This window comes from Lissotriton helveticus, chromosome 1_1, assembly GCF_964261635.1.
Source record: "Lissotriton helveticus chromosome 1_1, aLisHel1.1, whole genome shotgun sequence".
Lineage (NCBI taxonomy): Eukaryota > Metazoa > Chordata > Amphibia > Caudata > Salamandridae > Lissotriton > Lissotriton helveticus.
The window spans coordinates 1,545,003,304-1,545,019,810 of NC_136057.1; positions in this window are offsets into that span (position 1 = coordinate 1,545,003,304).

Here is a 16,507-nt window from a genome sequence, read left to right on the forward strand (position 1 = left end):
TTGGTTACCAGTACGCCAAAGAGCCAATTTTAAGCTCTTGTGCTATGTACACAGAACGCTATACAAAACTGGCCCATGAATCCTACAGGGAAAATTAAATTTTGACGTACCCTCGCGCAACCTGAGATCCTACCATCAGGCACTGGTGTCAGTCAAGCAAACAACTAAAGTCAGGATGGGTGACCGATCATACTCAAAATTGGCAGCGTTTTTCTGGAACAAACTCCATCGGAACTTCGTATGACGGAACACTACCTAACGTTCAGGAAAAAGCTAAAGATTCATCTATTTCCCATCTATTAACTGGTCAAGTTCAATATCACACTCCTACATTAACCTGCACTTTGCTTTATCTTAGCGCCGTGATGTTCCTTGGGATGAATGTTGTGCTCTACAAATACAAATATAAATACAAAAGCAAGAGAGATACAGAAAGAGGCAAGAGAGGTGCAGGAAAAGGGAAGAAGCGAGCAGAAAAAAGCAAGAGAAGTGCAGAAAGAAGCAAGAGAGGTGCTGAAAGAGACAAGAGAGGTGCAGAAAGTGGCAGGAGAGGTGCAGAAAAAGGGAAGAATGGTACAGAAAGAAACAAGAAGGGTGCAGAAAGAGTCAAGATAAATACAGATAGAGGTGCGGAAAGAGAGGTGCAGAAAGAGGTAAGAGGTGCAGAAAAAGGGAAGAAGACTGCATACAGAAGCAGGAGAGGAGCAGAAAGAAGCAAGAGAAGTGCAGAAAGAAGCAATAGAAGTACAGAAAGAGGCAAAAGGAGTACAGAAAGAAGCAAGAGAGGTACTGCAAGAAGCAACAGAAGTGCGGAAAGAAGCAAGAGAGGTATAGAAAAAGCAAGAGAAGTGCGGAAAAAGGCAAGAGAAGTACAGAAAGAGGCAAAAGAGGTGTAGTAAAAGGGAAGAAGTGTGCAGAAAGAAGCAAGAGAGGTACAGAAAGAAGCAAGAGAAATACAGAAAGAAGCAAGAGAGGTGTAGAAAGAGGCAAAAGATGTGCAGGAAGAGAATTGTAAAAAAGGGATGAAAGGTACAGAAAGAAGCATGAGAGATGCAGAAAGAAGTAAGAAAAGTATAGAAAGAAGCAAGAGAAGTACAGATATAAGCAAGAGAGGTACAGAAAGAGGCAAGAGAACTTCAGGAAGAGGCAAGAGAGGTAAAGAAGAGGGAAGAGGGATGCAGAAAAAGGAGGCAAGAGAAGTGCAGAAAGAAGCAAGTGAGGTATTGAAAAAGGGAAGCAGGGTGCAGAAGGAAGCAGGAGGGTTGCGAAAAGAGAAGAGAAGTCAAGGAAGAAGCAAGAGAGGTACAGAAAGGGACAAGAGGGGTGCAGAAAAAGGTAAGAGAGGTGCAGAAAAAGCAGGAGAGGTGCAGAAATAAGCAAGAGAGGTGTAGAAAGAGCAAAAAGAGGTGCAGAAAGAGGCAATAGAGTCACAGTAAAAGAGAAGAAGGGTGTAGAAAGAAGCAGGAGAGGTACAGAAAAAAGGCAAGAGAAGAACAGAAAGAGGCAATAGAAGTACTGAAAGAGGCATGAAATATGTAGAAAAAGGGAAGAAGGTTGCAGAAAGAAGCAGCAGAGGTGCAGAAAGAAACAAGAGAAGTGCAGAAAAAAGCAAGAGAAGTATAGAAGGAGGCAAGAGAGGTGTAGAAAGAAGCAAGAGAGGTACAGTAAGAGGCAAGAGAGGTGTAGAAAAGGGAAACAATGTGCATAAAACAGCAGGAGAGGTGCAGAAAGAAGCAAGAGGATTGCAGAAAGAAGCAAGAGAGGTGCAGAAGAAGGAAGAAGGATGCAGAAAAAGGAGGCAAGGGAAGTGCATAAAGAAGAAACAGAGATGCAGAAAGAAGCAAGAGAGGTACAGAAAGAGGCAAGTGAGGTATTGAAAAAGGGAAGAAGGGTCCAGAAAGAAGCAGGAGGGTTGCAGAAAGAAGGAAGACAAGTGCAGAAAGAAGCACCAGAGGTGCAGAAAGGGACAAGAGGGGTGCAGAATGAGGCAAGAGAGGTACAAATACAGGGAAGAGGAGTGCACAAAGAGGCAACAGGGGTGCAGAGAGAAGCAAGAGAGGTACAGAAAGAAGCAACCGAGGTGCAGAAAGAGGTAAAAGAGGGGCAGAAACAGGCAGGAGATATGCAGAAAGAGGGAACAAGGGTGCAAAAAGAGGCAATAAAGGTGCAGAAAGAGGCAAGAGAACTGCAGGTAAAGGCAAGAAAGGTGCAGAAGAGGGAAGAGGTATGCAGAAAGAAGAGGCAAAAGAAGTTCAGAAAGAAGCAACAGAGGTACAGAAAGAGGCAAGAGAGGTGCAGAAAGAGGCAAGAGAGGTACAGAAAGAGGCAAGAGAGATGCAGAAAAAGTGATAAAGGGTGTAGAAAGAAGCAAGAGAAGTGCAAAAAGATGAAAGAGAGGTGTAGAAAGAGCAAAGCGAGGTGCAGAAAGATGCAGGAGAACTCAGGAAATAAGAAATAGAGAGGGAAGAGGGGAGCAAAAAGAAGCAATACAAGTGCAGAAAGAAGCAAGAGAGGTAAAGAAAGAGGCAAGAGAGATGTAGAGAGAGACAAGAGGGGTGCAGAAAGAGGGAAGAGCAGTACAAAAAAAGGAAAGAATGATGTAGAAAGAAGCAACAGAAGTGCAGAAAGAAGGAAGAGAGGTGTAGAAAGAGGCAAGCGAGGTGCAATAAGATGCAGGAGAACTGTAGAAAGAAGAACGAAAGGTTGAGAGAGAGAGGGAAGAGGGGTGCAGAAAGAAGCAAGACAAGTACAGAAAGAAGAAAGAGAGGCGAAGAAGGAGTCTAGAAGGGTGCAGAAAGAGGGAAGAGAGGTACAGAAAATGCAGGAGAGGTACAGAAAGGGACAAGAGGGGTGCAGAAAAAGGCAAGAGGGGTGTAGAAAAAGCAGGGGATGCAGAAATAAGCAAGAAAGGTGTAGAAAGAGCAAAGGGAGGTGCAGAAAGAGGCAATAGACTCACAGTAAATGAGAAGAAGGGTGTAGAAAGAAGCACGAGAGGTACAGAAAAAGGCAAGAGAAGTACAGAAAGAGGCAAGAGAAGTACGGAAAGAGGCATGGAATGTGTAGAAAAGGGGAAGAAGGGTGCAGAGAGAAGCGGCAGAGGTGCAGAAAGAAGCATGAGAAGTGCAGAAAGAAGCAAGAGAAGTATGGAAGGAGGCAAGAGAGGTGTAGAAAGAAGCAAGAGAGGTACAGTAAGAGGCAAGAGAGGTGTAGAAAAGAGAAACAATGTGCAGAAAGAAGCAGGAGAGGTGCAGAAAGAAGCAAGAGGATTGCAGAAAGAAGCAAGAGAAGTGTACAAATAGGCAAGAGCGGTGTAAAAAGAGACACAAGAAGTACAGAAAAAAGCAAGAGAGGTACAGAAAAAGGCAAGAGAGGTGTAGAAAAAGGGAAGAAGGGTTCAGAAAGAAGTAGGAGATGTGCAAAAAGAGGCAAGGGCAGTGCAGAAAGAAGAAAGAAAGGTTGAGAGAGAGGGAAGAGGAGTGCAGAAAGAAGCAAGACAAGTGCAGAAAAAAGTAAGAGAGGCGAAGAAGGAGTCTAGAAGGGTGCAGAAAGAGGGAAGAGAGGTACAGAAAGAAGCAAGGGAGGTACAGAAAGTAGACAGAGATGTACAGAAAGAGGCAAGAGAGGTGTAGGGAAAGGGAAGAAGGGTGCAGAAAGGTGCAGGATATGTGCAGAAAGAAGCAAGAGAAGTGCAGAAAAAAGCAAGAGAAGTGTAGAAAGAGGCAATAAAGGTGCAGAAAGAGGCAACAGAGGTGCTGAAAGAGCCAAGAGGGCTGCAGAAAGAGGCTAGAGAAGTGCAGAAAGAAGCAACGGAGGTACAGAGAGAGGCAAGAGTGGTGCAGAAAGAGGCAAGAGAAGTAAAGAAAGATGCAACAGAGGTGCATAAACAGGCACAGTGCAGAAATAATTAATAGAGGTGCAGAAAAAGGGAAGAGATGAGGGGGCAGAAAGAAGCAAGACAAGTGAAGAAAGAAGCAAGACAAGTGAAGAAAGAAGCAAGAGAAGTGAAGAAATAGGCAAGAGAGGTGCAGAAAGAGGCACGAGGGGTGCAGAATGAGGGAAGAGAGGTACAGAAAGAGGCAAGAGAAGTGCAGAAAGATGCAACAGAGGTGCATAAACAAGCAAGAGAGGTATAGAAACAGGCAGGAGAGTGCAGAAAGAGGGAACAGGGGTCCAGAAAGAGGCTGTAGTGGGGTCCTAAAAGGACGAGGCAAGAGAAGGACAGTTAGAAGCAATGGAGATGCAGAAAGTGGCAAGAGAGGTGCAAAAAAGAGACCAAAGAACTGCAGAAAGAGTCAAGATAGGTGCAGAAAGAAGGGAGAGGGGCGCAGAAAGAGGCAAGGGAAGTACAGAAAGAAGCCAGAGAAATAGGTGCAGAAAGGGACAAGAGATGTGCAGAAAAAGGTAAGAGAGGTGCATTAAAAGGGAAGAAGGCTATAGAAAGAGGCAAGAGAAGTACAGAAAGAACCAACAAAGTCACAGAAGGAGGCACGAGAACTACTGAAAGAGAGAAGAGAGTAGCAGAACTAGGCAAGAGAGGCACAGAAAGAGGGGTACAGAAAGAGGCAAGCTGTGTGAAGAATAAAAGATGCAGAAAGAGGCAAGAAAGGTGCAGAAAGAGAGAATATGGTTTTGGAAAGGGGCAAGAGGGGTGTAGAAAGAAGCTATAGAGGTGTGGAAAGAAGCAATAGAGGTGCAGAAAGAAGGAAGAGAATTGAAGAAAGAAGCAACAGGGGTTCAGAAAGAGGCACGAGAAGTATAAGAAAAGTACAGAAGGAGACAAGAGAGGTACAGAAACTGGCAATAGATGTGCAGAAAGAAGGAATAGGGGAGCAAAAAGTAGGAAGAGGGATGCAGATAGAAGCATGAGATGTGGGAAAAGAATAGAAGTGGAGAAAGAAGCAACATAGGTGCAGAAAAAAGCAAAAGGGGAGCAGAAAGAAGCAAGAAAGGTGCTGAAAGAAGCAAGGCAAGTGCAGAAAGAAACAGACAAGCAGGTGCAGAAAGAGCAAGAGAAGTGCAAAAATAGGCTAGAAAGGTGAGATAGAGGCAAGAGAGATACAGTAAGAAAGACGTGGTTGCAGAAAGAGGCAAGAGAAGTGCAGAAAGAAGCAACAGAGGTACAGAAAGAGACAGAGAGTTGCAAAAAGAGGGAACACAAGTGCAGAGGGTGGCAACAGGGAGGCAGAAAGAAGCAAGAGAGGTACACAAAGAACCAAGAGAGGTGCAAAAAGAAGCAACAGGGTGCAGAAAGAGAAAAGAGGGGTGCTGAAACAGACAAGAGATGTGCAGAAAATGGGACGAAGGGTACAGAAAGAAGCAGGAGAGGTGCAGAAAGAAGCAAGAGAAGTGGCGAAAGAAGCAATAGGGATGCAGAAAGAAGAAAGAGAGGTCCAGAAACAGACAGGAGAGGTGCAGAAAGTGGGGAGCTAGTGTGCAGAAAGAGGCAATGGAAGTACAGAAAGAGGCAAGGGAAATGCAGGAAGAGGCAAGAGAAGTGCATAAAGAGCAAAGAGGGATGCAGAAAGAGGAGGCAAGAGAAGTGCAGAAAGAAGCAAGAGAGGTACAGAAATAGGCAAGAGATGTGCAGAAAGAAGCAAGAGAGGTGCAGCGGAAGGAAGAAGGATGCAGAAAAAGGAGGCAAGGGAAGTGCATAAAGAAGCAACAGAGATGCAGAAAGAAGCAAGAGAGGTAAAGAAAGAGGCAAGTGAGGTATTGAAAAAGGGAAGAAGGGTCTAGAAAGAAGCAGGAGGGTTGCAAAAAGAAGGAAGACAAGTGCAGAAAGAAGCACAAGAGGTGTAGAAAGGGACAAGAGGGGTGCAGAAAGAGGCAAGAGAGGTGCAAATACAGGGAAGAGGAGTGCACAAAGAGGCAACAGGGGTGCGGAGAGAAGCAAGAGAGGTACAGAAAGAAGCAACAGAGGTGCAGAAAGAGGTAAAAGAGGGGCAGAAATAGGCAGGAGAGATGCAGAAAGAGGGAACAAGGGTGCAGAAAGAGGCAATAAAGGTGCAGAAAGAGGCAAGAGAACTGCAGGTAGAGGCAAGAAAGGTGCAGAAGAGGGAAGAGGTGTGCAGAAAGAAGAGGCAAAAGAAGTTCAGAAAGAAGCAACAGAGGTACAGAAAGAGGCCAGAGAGGTGCAGAAAGAGGCAAGAGAGGTACAGAAAGAGGCAAGAGAGGTACAGAAAAATCGTATAAAAGGTTTAGGAAGAAGCAAGATAAATGCAAAAAGATGAAAAAGAGGTGCAGAAAGAGCAAAGCGAGGTGCAGAAAGATGCAGGAGAACGGCAGAAATAAGAAAGAGAGAGGGAAGACGGGGAGCGGGAAGAAGCAATACAAGTGCAGAAAGAAGCAAGAGAGGTGAAGAAAGAAGCAAGAGACGTGCAGAGAGAGACAAGAGGGGTGCAGAAAGAGGGAAGAGCGTTAAGAAAAAAGGAAAGAATGGTTTAGAAAGAAGCAACAGAAGTGCAGAAAGAAGGAAGAGAGGTGTAGAAAGAGGCAAGCGAGGTGCAATAAGATGTAGGAGAACTGTAGAAAGAAGAACGAAAGGTTGAGAGAGAGGGAAGAGGGGTGCAGAAAGAAGCAAGACAAGTGCAGAAAGAAGTAAGAGAGGCGAAGAAGGAGTCTAGAAGGGTACAGAAAGAGGGAAGAGAGGTACAGAAAGAAGCAAGAGAGGTACAGAAAGTAGCAAGAGAGGTACAGAAAGAGGCAAGAGGGGTGTAGGAAAAGGGAAGAAGGGTGCAGAAAGGTGAAGGAAATGTGCAGAAAGAAGCAAGAGAAGTGGAGAAAAAAGCAAGAGAAGTGTAGAACGAGGCAGTAGAGATGCACAAATTGGCAACAGAGGTGCTGAAAGAGGCAAGAGGGTTGCAGAACGAGGCTAGAGAAGTGCAGAAAGAAGCAACGGAGGTACAGAAAGAGGCAAGAGCGGTGCAGAAAGAGGCAAGAGAAGTACAGAAAGATGCAACAGAGGTGCATAAACAGGCACAGTGCAGAAATAACTAATAGAGGTGCAGAAACAGGGAAGAGATGCGCAGAAAGAGGCAAGAGGGTGCAGAAAGAATCAAGACAAGTGAAGAAAGAAGCAAGAGAGGTGTAGAAAGAGGCAAGAGAGGCACAGCAAAAGGGAAGAAGGGTGCAGAAAGAAGCAAGAGAGGTACAGAAAGAAGCAAGAGAAATACAGAAGGAAGCAAGTGAAGTGCAGACAAAAGCAAGATATGTGTAGAAAGAGGCAAGACAGGTGCAGAAAAAAGCAAGAAAAATGCAGGAAGAGGCAAGAGAAGTGTAGTAAAAGGGAGGAAGAGTGCAGAAAGAAGCTAGAAATGTGCCAAAAGAAGCCAGAGAAGTGCAGAAAGAAGCAAACAAGGTATTGAAAGAGGCAAAAGAGGTGCAGGTAGAGGCAAGAGAAATACAGAAAGAAGCAAGAATAGTACAGGAAGAGACAAGAGAGGTGTAGAAAAAGGGAAGAAGTGTGCAGAAAAAAGCAGGAGGCTGCAGAAAGAAGCAAGATAATTGCAAAAAGAAGCAAGAGAAATGTGGGCAAAGGCAAGAGAGGAGCAGAAAGAGGCAAGATAAGTTCAGAAAGAAGCAAAAGAGGTACAGAAAGAGGCAAGAGATGTGTAGAAAAAGGGAAGGAGGGTGCAGAAGGAAGCAGGAGAGGTGCATAAACAAGAAGGAGAAGTGCAGAAAGAAGCAAGAGAGGTAAAGAAAAAGGCAAGAGAGTTATAGAAAAAGGGAAGAAGGGTGTAGAAAGAAGTAGGAGAGGTGCAAAAACAGGCAAGGGCAGTGCAGTAAGAAGCAAGAGAGGTGTCGAAAATGGGAAGAAGGGTCTAGAAAGTAGCAGGAGAGATGCAGAAAGAAGCAAGAGAAGTGCAGGAAGAAGCAAGAGAGGTGCAGAAAGAGGCAATAGAACTGCAGGAAGAGGCAAGGGAGGTGCAGAAGAGGGATGCAAAAAAGGAGGCAAGAGAAGTGCAGAAAGAAGCAACAGAGGTGCATAAAGAGGCAAGAGAGGTACAGAAAGAGGCAAGTGAGGTATTAAAAAAGGGAAGAAGGGTGCAGAAAGAAGCAGGAGGGTTGCAAAAAGAAGAAAGAGAAGTGCAGAAATAAGAAAGAGAGAGGGAAGAGGAGAGCAGAAAGAAGCAATACAAGTGCAGAAAGAAGCAGGAGAGGTGAAGAAAGAGGCAAGAGAGGTGCAGAGAGAGACAAAAGGGGTACATAAAGAGGGAAGCGCGGTACAAAAAAGGAAAGAATGGTGTAGAAAGAAGCAACAGAAGTACAGAAAGAAGGAAGAGAGGTGTAGAAAGAGGCAAGCGAGGTACAATAAGATGCAGGAGAACTGTAGAAAGAAGAACGAAAGGTTGAGAGAGACGGAAGAGGGGTGCAGAAAGAAGCAAGACAAGTGCCGAAAGAAGTAAGAGAGGCGAAGAAGGAGTCTAGAAGGGTGCAGAAAGAGGGAAGAGAGGAACAGAAAGAAGCAAGAGAGGTACAGAAAGTAGCAAGAGAGGTACGGAAAGAGGCAAGAGGGGTGTAGGAAAAGGGAAGAAGGGTGCAGAAAGGTGCAGGAAATGTGCAGAAAGAAGCAAGAGAAGTGGAGAAAAAAGCAAGAGAAGTGTAGAACGAGGCAGTAGAGGTGCAGAAATTGGCAACAGAGGTGCTGAAAGAGGCAAGAGGGTTGCAGAAAGAGGCTAGAGAGGTGTACAAAAAGCAGGGGATGCAGAAATTAGCAAGAAAGGTGTAGAAAGAGCAACTGAGGTGCAGAAAGAGGCAATAGATTCACAGTAAATGAGAAGAAGGGTGTAGAAAGAAGCAAGAGAGGTACAGAAAAAGGCAAGAGAAGTACAGAAAGAGGCAAGAGAAGTACGGAAAGAGGCATGAAATGTGTAGAAAAAGGGAAGAAGGGTGCAGAGAGAAGCGGCAGAGGTGCAGAAAGAAGCATGAGAAGTGCAGAAAGAAGCAAGAGAAGTATGGAAGGAGGCAAGAGAGGTGTAGAAAGAAGCAAGAGAGGTACAGTAAGAGGCAAGAGAGGTGTAGAAAAGGGAAACAATGTGCAGAAAGAAGCAGGAGAGGTGCAGAAAGAAGCAAGAGGATTGCAGAAAGAAGCAAGAGAAGTGTACAAATAGGCAAGAGCGGTGTAAAAAGAGACAAAAGAAGTACAGAAAGAAGCAAGAGAGATACAGAAAAAGGCAAGAGAGGTGTAGAAAAAGGGAAAAAGGGTTCAGAAAGAAGTAGGAGATGTGCAAAAAGAGGCAAGGGCAGTGCAGAAAGAAGAAAGAAAAGTTGAGAGAGAGGGAAGAGGAGTGCAGAAAGAAGCAAGACAAGTGCAGAAAGAAGTAAGAGAGGCGAAGAAGGAGTCTAGAAGGGTGCAGAAAGAGGGAAAAGGGGTACAGAAAGAAGCAAGGGAGGTACAGTAAGTAGCAAGAGATGTACAGAAAGAGGCAAGAGAGGTGTAGGAAAAGGGAAGAAGGGTGCAGAAAGGTGCAGGATATGTGCAGGAAGAAGCAAGAGAAGTGCAGAAAAAAGCAAGAGAAGTGTAGAAAGAGGCAATAAAGGTGCAGAAAGAGGCAACAGAGGTGCTGAAAGAGGCAAGAGGGCTGCAGAAAGAGGCTAGAGAAGTGCAGAAAGAAGCAACGGAGGTACAGAAAGAGGCAAGAGTCGTGCAGAAAGAGGCAAGAGAAATAAAGAAAGATGCAACAGAGGTGCATAAACAGGCAGAGTGCAGAAATAATTAATAGAGGTGCAGAAAGAGGGAAGAGATGAGGGGGCAGAAAGAAGCAAGACAAGTGAAGAAAGAAGCAAGGGAGGTGAAGAAATAGGCAAGAGAGGTGCAGAAAGAGGCACGAGGGGTGCATAATGAGGGAAGAGAGGTACAGAAAGAGGCAAGAGGGGTGCAGAAAGAGTCAAGAGAAGTGCAGAAAGATGCAACAGAGGTGCATAAACAAGCAAGAGAGGTATAGAAACAGGCAGGAGAGTACAGAAAGAGGGAACAGGGGTCCATAAAGAGGCTGTAGTGGGGTCCTAAAAGGGCGAGGCAAGAGAAGAGCAGTTAGAAGCAATGGAGATGCAGAAAGTGGCAAGAGAGGTGCAAAAAAGAGACCGGAGAACTGCAGAAAGAGTCAAGATAGGTGCAGAAAGAAGGGAGAGAGCGCAGAAAGAGGCAAGGGAAGTACAGAAAGAAGCCAGAGAAATAGGTGCAGAAAGGGACAAGAGATGTGCAGAAAAAGGTAAGAGAGGTGCATTAAAAGGGAAGAAGGCTACAGAAAGAGGCAAGAGAAGTACAGAAAGAACCAACAAAGTCACAGAAGGAGGCACGAGAACTACTAAAAGAGAGAAGAGAGTAGCAGAACTAGGCAAGAGAGGCACAGAAAGAGGGGTACAGAAAGAGGTAAGCTGTGTGAAGAATAAAAGATGCAGAAAGAGGCAAGAGAGGTGCAGAAAGAGAGAATATGGTTTTGGATAGGGGCAAGAGGGGTGTAGAAAGAAGCTATAGAGGTGTGGAAAGAAGCAATAGAGGTGCAGAAAGAAGGAAGAGAATTGAAGAAAGAAGCAACAGGGGTTCAGAAAGAGGCAAGAGAAGTATAAGAAAAGTACAGAAGGAGACAAGAGAGGTACAGAAACTGGCAATAGATGTGCAGAAAGAAGGAATAGGGGAGCAAAAAGTAGGAAGAGGGATGCAGATAGAAGCATGAGATGTGCAAAAAGAATAGAAGTGGAGAAAGAAGCAACATAGGTGCAGAAAAAGGCAAAAGGCGAGCAGAAAGAAGCAAGAGAGATGCTGAAAGAAGCAAGGCAAGTGCAGAAAGAAGCAGACAAGCAGGTGCAGAAAGAGCAAGAGAAGTGCAAAAATAGGCTAGAAAGGTGAGATAGAAGCAAGAGAGATACAGTAAGAAAGACGTGGTTGCAGAAAGAGGCAAGAGAAGTGCAGAAAGAAGCAACAGAGGTACAGAAAGAGACAGAGAGTTGCAAAAAGAGGGAACACAAGTGCAGAGGGTGGCAACAGGGAGGCAGAAAGAAGCAAGAGAGGTACACAAAGAACCAAGAGAAGTGCAAAAAGAAGCAACAGGGTGCAGAAAGAGACCAGAGGGGTACTGAAACAGACAAGAGATGTGCAGAAAATGGGACGAAGGGTACAGAAAGAAGCAGGAGAGGTGCAGAAAGAAGCAAGAGAAGTGCCGAAAGAAGCAATAGGGATGCAGAAAGAAGAAAGAGAGGTCCAGAAACAGACAGGAGAGGTGCAGAAAGTTGGGAGCTAGTGTGCAGAAAGAGGCAATGGAAGTACAGAAAGAGGCAAGAGAACTGCAGGAAGAGGCAAGAGAAGTGCATAAAGAGCAAAGAGGGATGCAGAAAGAGGAGGCAAGAGAAGTGCAGAAAGAAGCAACAGAGGTACAGAAAGAGGCAAGAGATGTGCAGAAAGAAGCAAGAGAAGTGCAGCGGAAGGAAGAAGGATGCAGAAAAAGGAGGCAAGGGAAGTGCATAAAGAAGCAACAGAGATGCAGAAAGAAGCAAGAGAGGTAAAGAAAGAGGCAAGTGAGGTATTGAAAAAGGGAAGAAGGGTCTAGAAAGAAGCAGGAGGGTTGCAAAAAGAAGGAAGACAAGTGCAGAAAGAAGCACAAGAGGTGTAGAAAGGGACAAGAGTGGTGCAGAAAGAGGCAAGAGAGGTGTAAATACAGGGAAGAGGAGTGCACAAAGAGGCAACAGGGGTGCGGAGAGAAGCAAGAGAGGTACAGAAAGAAGCAACAGAGGTGCAGAAAGAGGTAAAAGAGGGGCAGAAATAGGCAGGAGAGATGCAGAAAGAGGGAACAAGGGTGCAGAAAGAGGCAATAAAGGTGCAGAAAGAGGCAAGAGAACTGCAGGTAGAGGCAAGAAAGGTGCAGAAGAGGGAAGAGGTGTGCAGAAAGAAGAGGCAAAAGAAGTTCAGAAAGAAGCAACAGAGGTACAGAAAGAGGCCAGAGAGGTGCAGAAAGAGGCAAGAGAGGTACAGAAAGAGGCAAGAGAGGTACAGAAAAATCGTATAAAAGGTTTAGGAAGAAGCAAGATAAGTGCAAAAAGATGAAAAAGAGGTGCAGAAAGAACAAAGCGAGGTGCAGAAAGATGCAGGAGAACGGCAGAAATAAGAAAGAGAGAGGGAAGTGGGGAGCAGAAAGAAGCAATACAAGTGCAGAAAGAAGCAAGAGAGGTGAAGAAAGAAGCAAGAGAGGTGCGGAGAGAGACAAGAGGGGTGCAGAAAGAGGGAAGAGCGTTAAGAAAAAAGGAAAGAATGGTGTAGAAAGAAGCAACAGAAGTGAAGAAAGAAGGAAGAGAGGTGTAGAAAGAGGCAAGCGAGGTGCAATAAGATGTAGGAGAACTGTAGAAAGAAGAACGAAAGGTTGAGAGAGACGGAAGAGGGGTGCAGAAAGAAGCAAGACAAGTGCAGAAAGAAGTAAGAGAGGCAAAGAAGGAGTCTAGAAGGGTGCAGAAAGAGGGAAGAGAGGCACAGAAAGAAGCAAGAGAGGTACAGAAAGTAGCAAGAGAGGTACGGAAAGAGGCAAGAGGGGTGTAGGAAAAGGGAAGAAGGGTGCAGAAAGGTGCAGGAAATGTGCAGAAAGAAGCAAGAGAAGTGGAGAAAAAAGCAAGAGAAGTGTAGAACGAGGCAGTAGAGGTGCAGAAATTGGCAACAGAGGTGCTGAAAGAGGCAAGAGGGTTGCAGAAAGAGGCTAGAGAAGTGCAGAAAGAAGAAACGGAGGTACAGAAAGAGGCAAGAGCGGTGCAGAAACAGGCACAGTGCAGAAATACCTAATAGAGGTGCAGAAACAGGGAAGAGATGCGCAGAAAGAGGCAAGAGGGTGCAGAAAGAAGTAAGACAAGTGAAGAAAGAAGCAAGAGAGGTATAGAAAGAGCCAAGAGAGGTGCAGAAAGAGGCAAGAGAGGCACAGTAAAAGGGAAGAAGGATGCAGAAAGAAGCAAGAGAAATACAGAAAGAAGCAAGTGAAGTGCAGAAAGAAGCAAGAGAGGTGTAGAAAGAGGCAAGACAGGCGCAGAAAAAGGCAAGAAAAATGCAGGAAGAGGCAAGAGGAGTGTAGTAAAAGGGAGGAAGAGTGCAGAAAGAAGACAGAAAGGTGCCGAAAGAAGCCAGAGATGTGCAGAAAGAAGCAAAAGAGGTATTGAAAGAGGCAAAAGAGGTGCAGAACGAGGCAAGAGAAAAATAGAAAGAAGCAAGAGAAGTACAGAAAGAGACAAGAGAGGTGTAGAAAAAGGGAAGAAGGGTGCAGAAAAAGCAGGAGGGTGCAGAAAGAAGCAAGAGAATTGCAAAAAGAAGCAAGAGAAATGTGAACAGAGGCAAGAGAGGAGCAGAAAGAGGCAAGATAAGTTCAGGAAGAAGCAAGAGAGGTACAGAAAGAGGCAAGAGATGTGTAGAAAAAGAGAAGGAGGGTGCAGAAGGAAGCAGGAGAGGTGCATAAAGAAGAAGGAGAAGTGCAGAAAGAAGCCAGAGAGATGTACAAATAGGCAAGAGCGGTGTAAAAAGAGAGAAAAGAAGTACAGAAAGAAGCAAGAGAGGTACAGAAAAAGGCAATAGAGGTGTAGAAAAAGGGAAGAAGGGTTCTGAAAGAAGTAGGAGATGTGCAAAAAGAGGCAAGGGCACTGCAGAAAGAAGCAAGAGAGGTACAGAAAGAAGCAAAAGAGGTGTTGAAAAAGGGAAGAAGGGTCTAGAAAGAAGCAGGAGAGATGCAGAAAGAAGCAAGAGAAGTGCAGAAAGAAGCAAGAGAGGGCAGAAAGAGGCAATAGAACTGCAGGAAGAGGCAAGGGAGGTGCAGAAGAGGGATGCAAAAAAAGGAGGCAAGAGAAGTGCAGAAAGAAGCAACAGAGGTGCATAAAGAGGCAAGAGAGGTACAGAAAGAGGCAAGTGAGGTATTGAAAAAGGGAAGAAGGGTGCAGAAAGAAGCACGAGGGTTGCAAAAAAGGAAGAAAAGTGCAGAAAGAAGCAAGAGAGGGCAGAAAGGGACAAGAAGGGTGCAGAAAGAGACCAGAGAGGTGCAAATAGACGGAAGAGGAGTACAGAAAGAGGTAACAGGGGGTACAGAAAGAGGCAAGAGAAGTGCAGAAAGAGGCAAGAGAGAGACAGAAATAGGCAAGAGAAGTGCAGAAAAAGCGATGAAGGGTGTAGAAAGAAGCAATAGAAGTGCAAACAGATGAAAGAGAGGTGTTGAAAGAGCCAAGCAAGGTGCAGAAAGATGCAGGACAACTGCAGAAAGAAGAAAGAGAGAGGGAAGAGGGGTGCAGAAAGAAGCAATACAAATGCAGAAAGAAGCAAGAGAGGTGAAGAAAGAGGCAAGAGAGGTGCAGAGAGAGGCAAGAGGGATGCAGAAAGAGGGAACAGCAGTACAAAAAAAGGAAAGAATGGTATAGAAAGAAGAAACAGAAGTGCAGAAGGAAGAGAGGTTAGGAAAGAAGCAAGCGAGGTGCAAAAAGATGCAGGAGAACTGCAGAAAGAAGAAAGAAAGGTTGAGAGAGAGGGAAGAGGAGTGCAGAAAGAAGCAAGACAAGTGCAAAAAGAAGTAAGAGAGGCGAAGAAGGAGTCTAGAAGGGTGCAGAAAGAGGGAAGAGAGGTACAGAAAGAAGGAAGGGAGGTACAGAAAGTAGCAAGAGCGGAACAGAAAGAGGCAAGAGAGGTGTAGGAAAAGGGAAGATGGGTGCAGAAAGGTGCAGGATATGTGCAGAAAGAAGCAAGAGAAGTGCAGAATAAAGCAAGAGAAGTGTAGAAAGAGGCAATAAAGGTGCAGAAAGAGGCAACAGAGGTGCTGAAAGAGGCAAGAGGGCTACAGAAAGAGGCTAGAGAAGTGCAGAAAGAAGCAACGGAGGTACAGAAAGAGGCAAGAGTGGTGCAGAAAGAGGCAAGAGAAGTAAAGAAAAAATGCAACAGAGGTGCATAAACAGGCACAGTGCAGAAATAATTAATAGAGGTGCAGAAACAGGGAAGAGATGAGGGGGCAGAAACAAGCAAGACAAGTGAAGAAAGAAGCAAGAGAGGTGACGAGATAGGCAAGAGAGGTGCAGAAAGAGGCAAGAGGGGTGCAGAATGAGGGAAGAGAGGTACAGAAAGAGGCAAGAGGGGTGCAGAAAGAGTCAAGAGAAGTGCAGAAAGATGCAACAGAGGTGCATAAACAAGCAAGAGAGGTATAGAAACAGGCAGGAGAGTGCAGAAAGAGGAAACAGGGGTCCAGAAAGAGGCTGTAGTGGGGTCCTAAAAGGGCAAGGCAAGAGAAGAGCAGTTAGAAGCAATGGAGGTACAGAAAGTGGCAAGAGAGGTGCAAAAAAGAGACAGGAGAACTGCAGAAAGAGTCAAGACAGGTGCAGAAAGAAGGGAGAGGGGCGCAGAAAGAGGCAAGGGAAGTACAGAAAGAAGCCAGAGAAATAGGTGCAGAAAGGGACAAGAGATGTGCAGAAAAAGGTAAGAGAGGTGCATCAAAAGGGAAGAAGGCTACAGAAAGAGGCAAGAGAAGTACAGAAAGAACCAACAAAGTCACAAAAGGAGGCACGAGAACTACTGAAAGAGAGAAGAGAGTAGCAGAACTAGACAAGAGAGGCACAGAAAGAGGGGTACAGAAAGAGGCAAGATGTGTGAAAAATAAAAGATGCAGAAAGAGGCAATAGGGGTGCAGAAAGAGAGAATATGGTTTTGGAAAGGGGCAAGAGGGGTGTAGAAAGAAGCTATAGAGGTTTGGAAAGAAGCAATAGAGGTGCAGAAAGAAGGAAGAGAATTGAAGAAAGAAGCAACAGGGGTTCAGAAAGAGGCAAGAGAAGTATAAGAAAAGTACAGAAGGAGACAAGAGAGGTACAGAAACTGGCAATAGATGTGCAGAAAGAAGGAATAGGGGAGCAAAAAGTAGGAAGAGGGATGCAGATAGAAGCATGAGATGTGCGAAAAGAATAGAAGTGGAGAAAGAAGCAACATAGGTGCAGAAAAAGGCAAAAGGGGAGCAGAAAGAAGCAAGAGAGGTGCTGAAAGAAGCAAGGCAAGTGCAGAAAGAAGCAGACAAGCAGGTGCAGAAAGAGCAAGAGAAGTGCAAAAATAGGCTAGAAAGGTGAGATAGAGGCAAGAGAGATACAGTAAGAAAGACGTGGTTGCAGAAAGAGGCAAGAGAAGTGCAGAAAGAAGCAACAGAGGTACAGAAAGAGACAGAGAGTTGCAAAAAGAGGGAACACCAGTGTAGAGGGTGGCAACAGGGAGGCAGAAAGAAGCAAGAGAGGTACACAAAGAACCAAGAGAAGTGCAAAAAGAAGCAACAGGGTGCAGAAAGAGACAAGAGGGGTGCTGAAGCAGACAAGAGATGTGCAGAAAATGGGACGAAGGGTACAGAAAGAAGCAGGAGAGGTGCAGAAAGAAGCAAGAGAAGTTCCGAAAGAAGCAATAGGGATGCAGAAAGAAGAAAGAGAGGTACAGAAACAGACAGGAGAGGTGCAGAAAGTGGGGAGCTAGTGTGCAGAAAGAGGCAATGGAAGTATTGAAAGAGGCAAGGGAACTGCAGGAAGAGGCAAGAGAAGT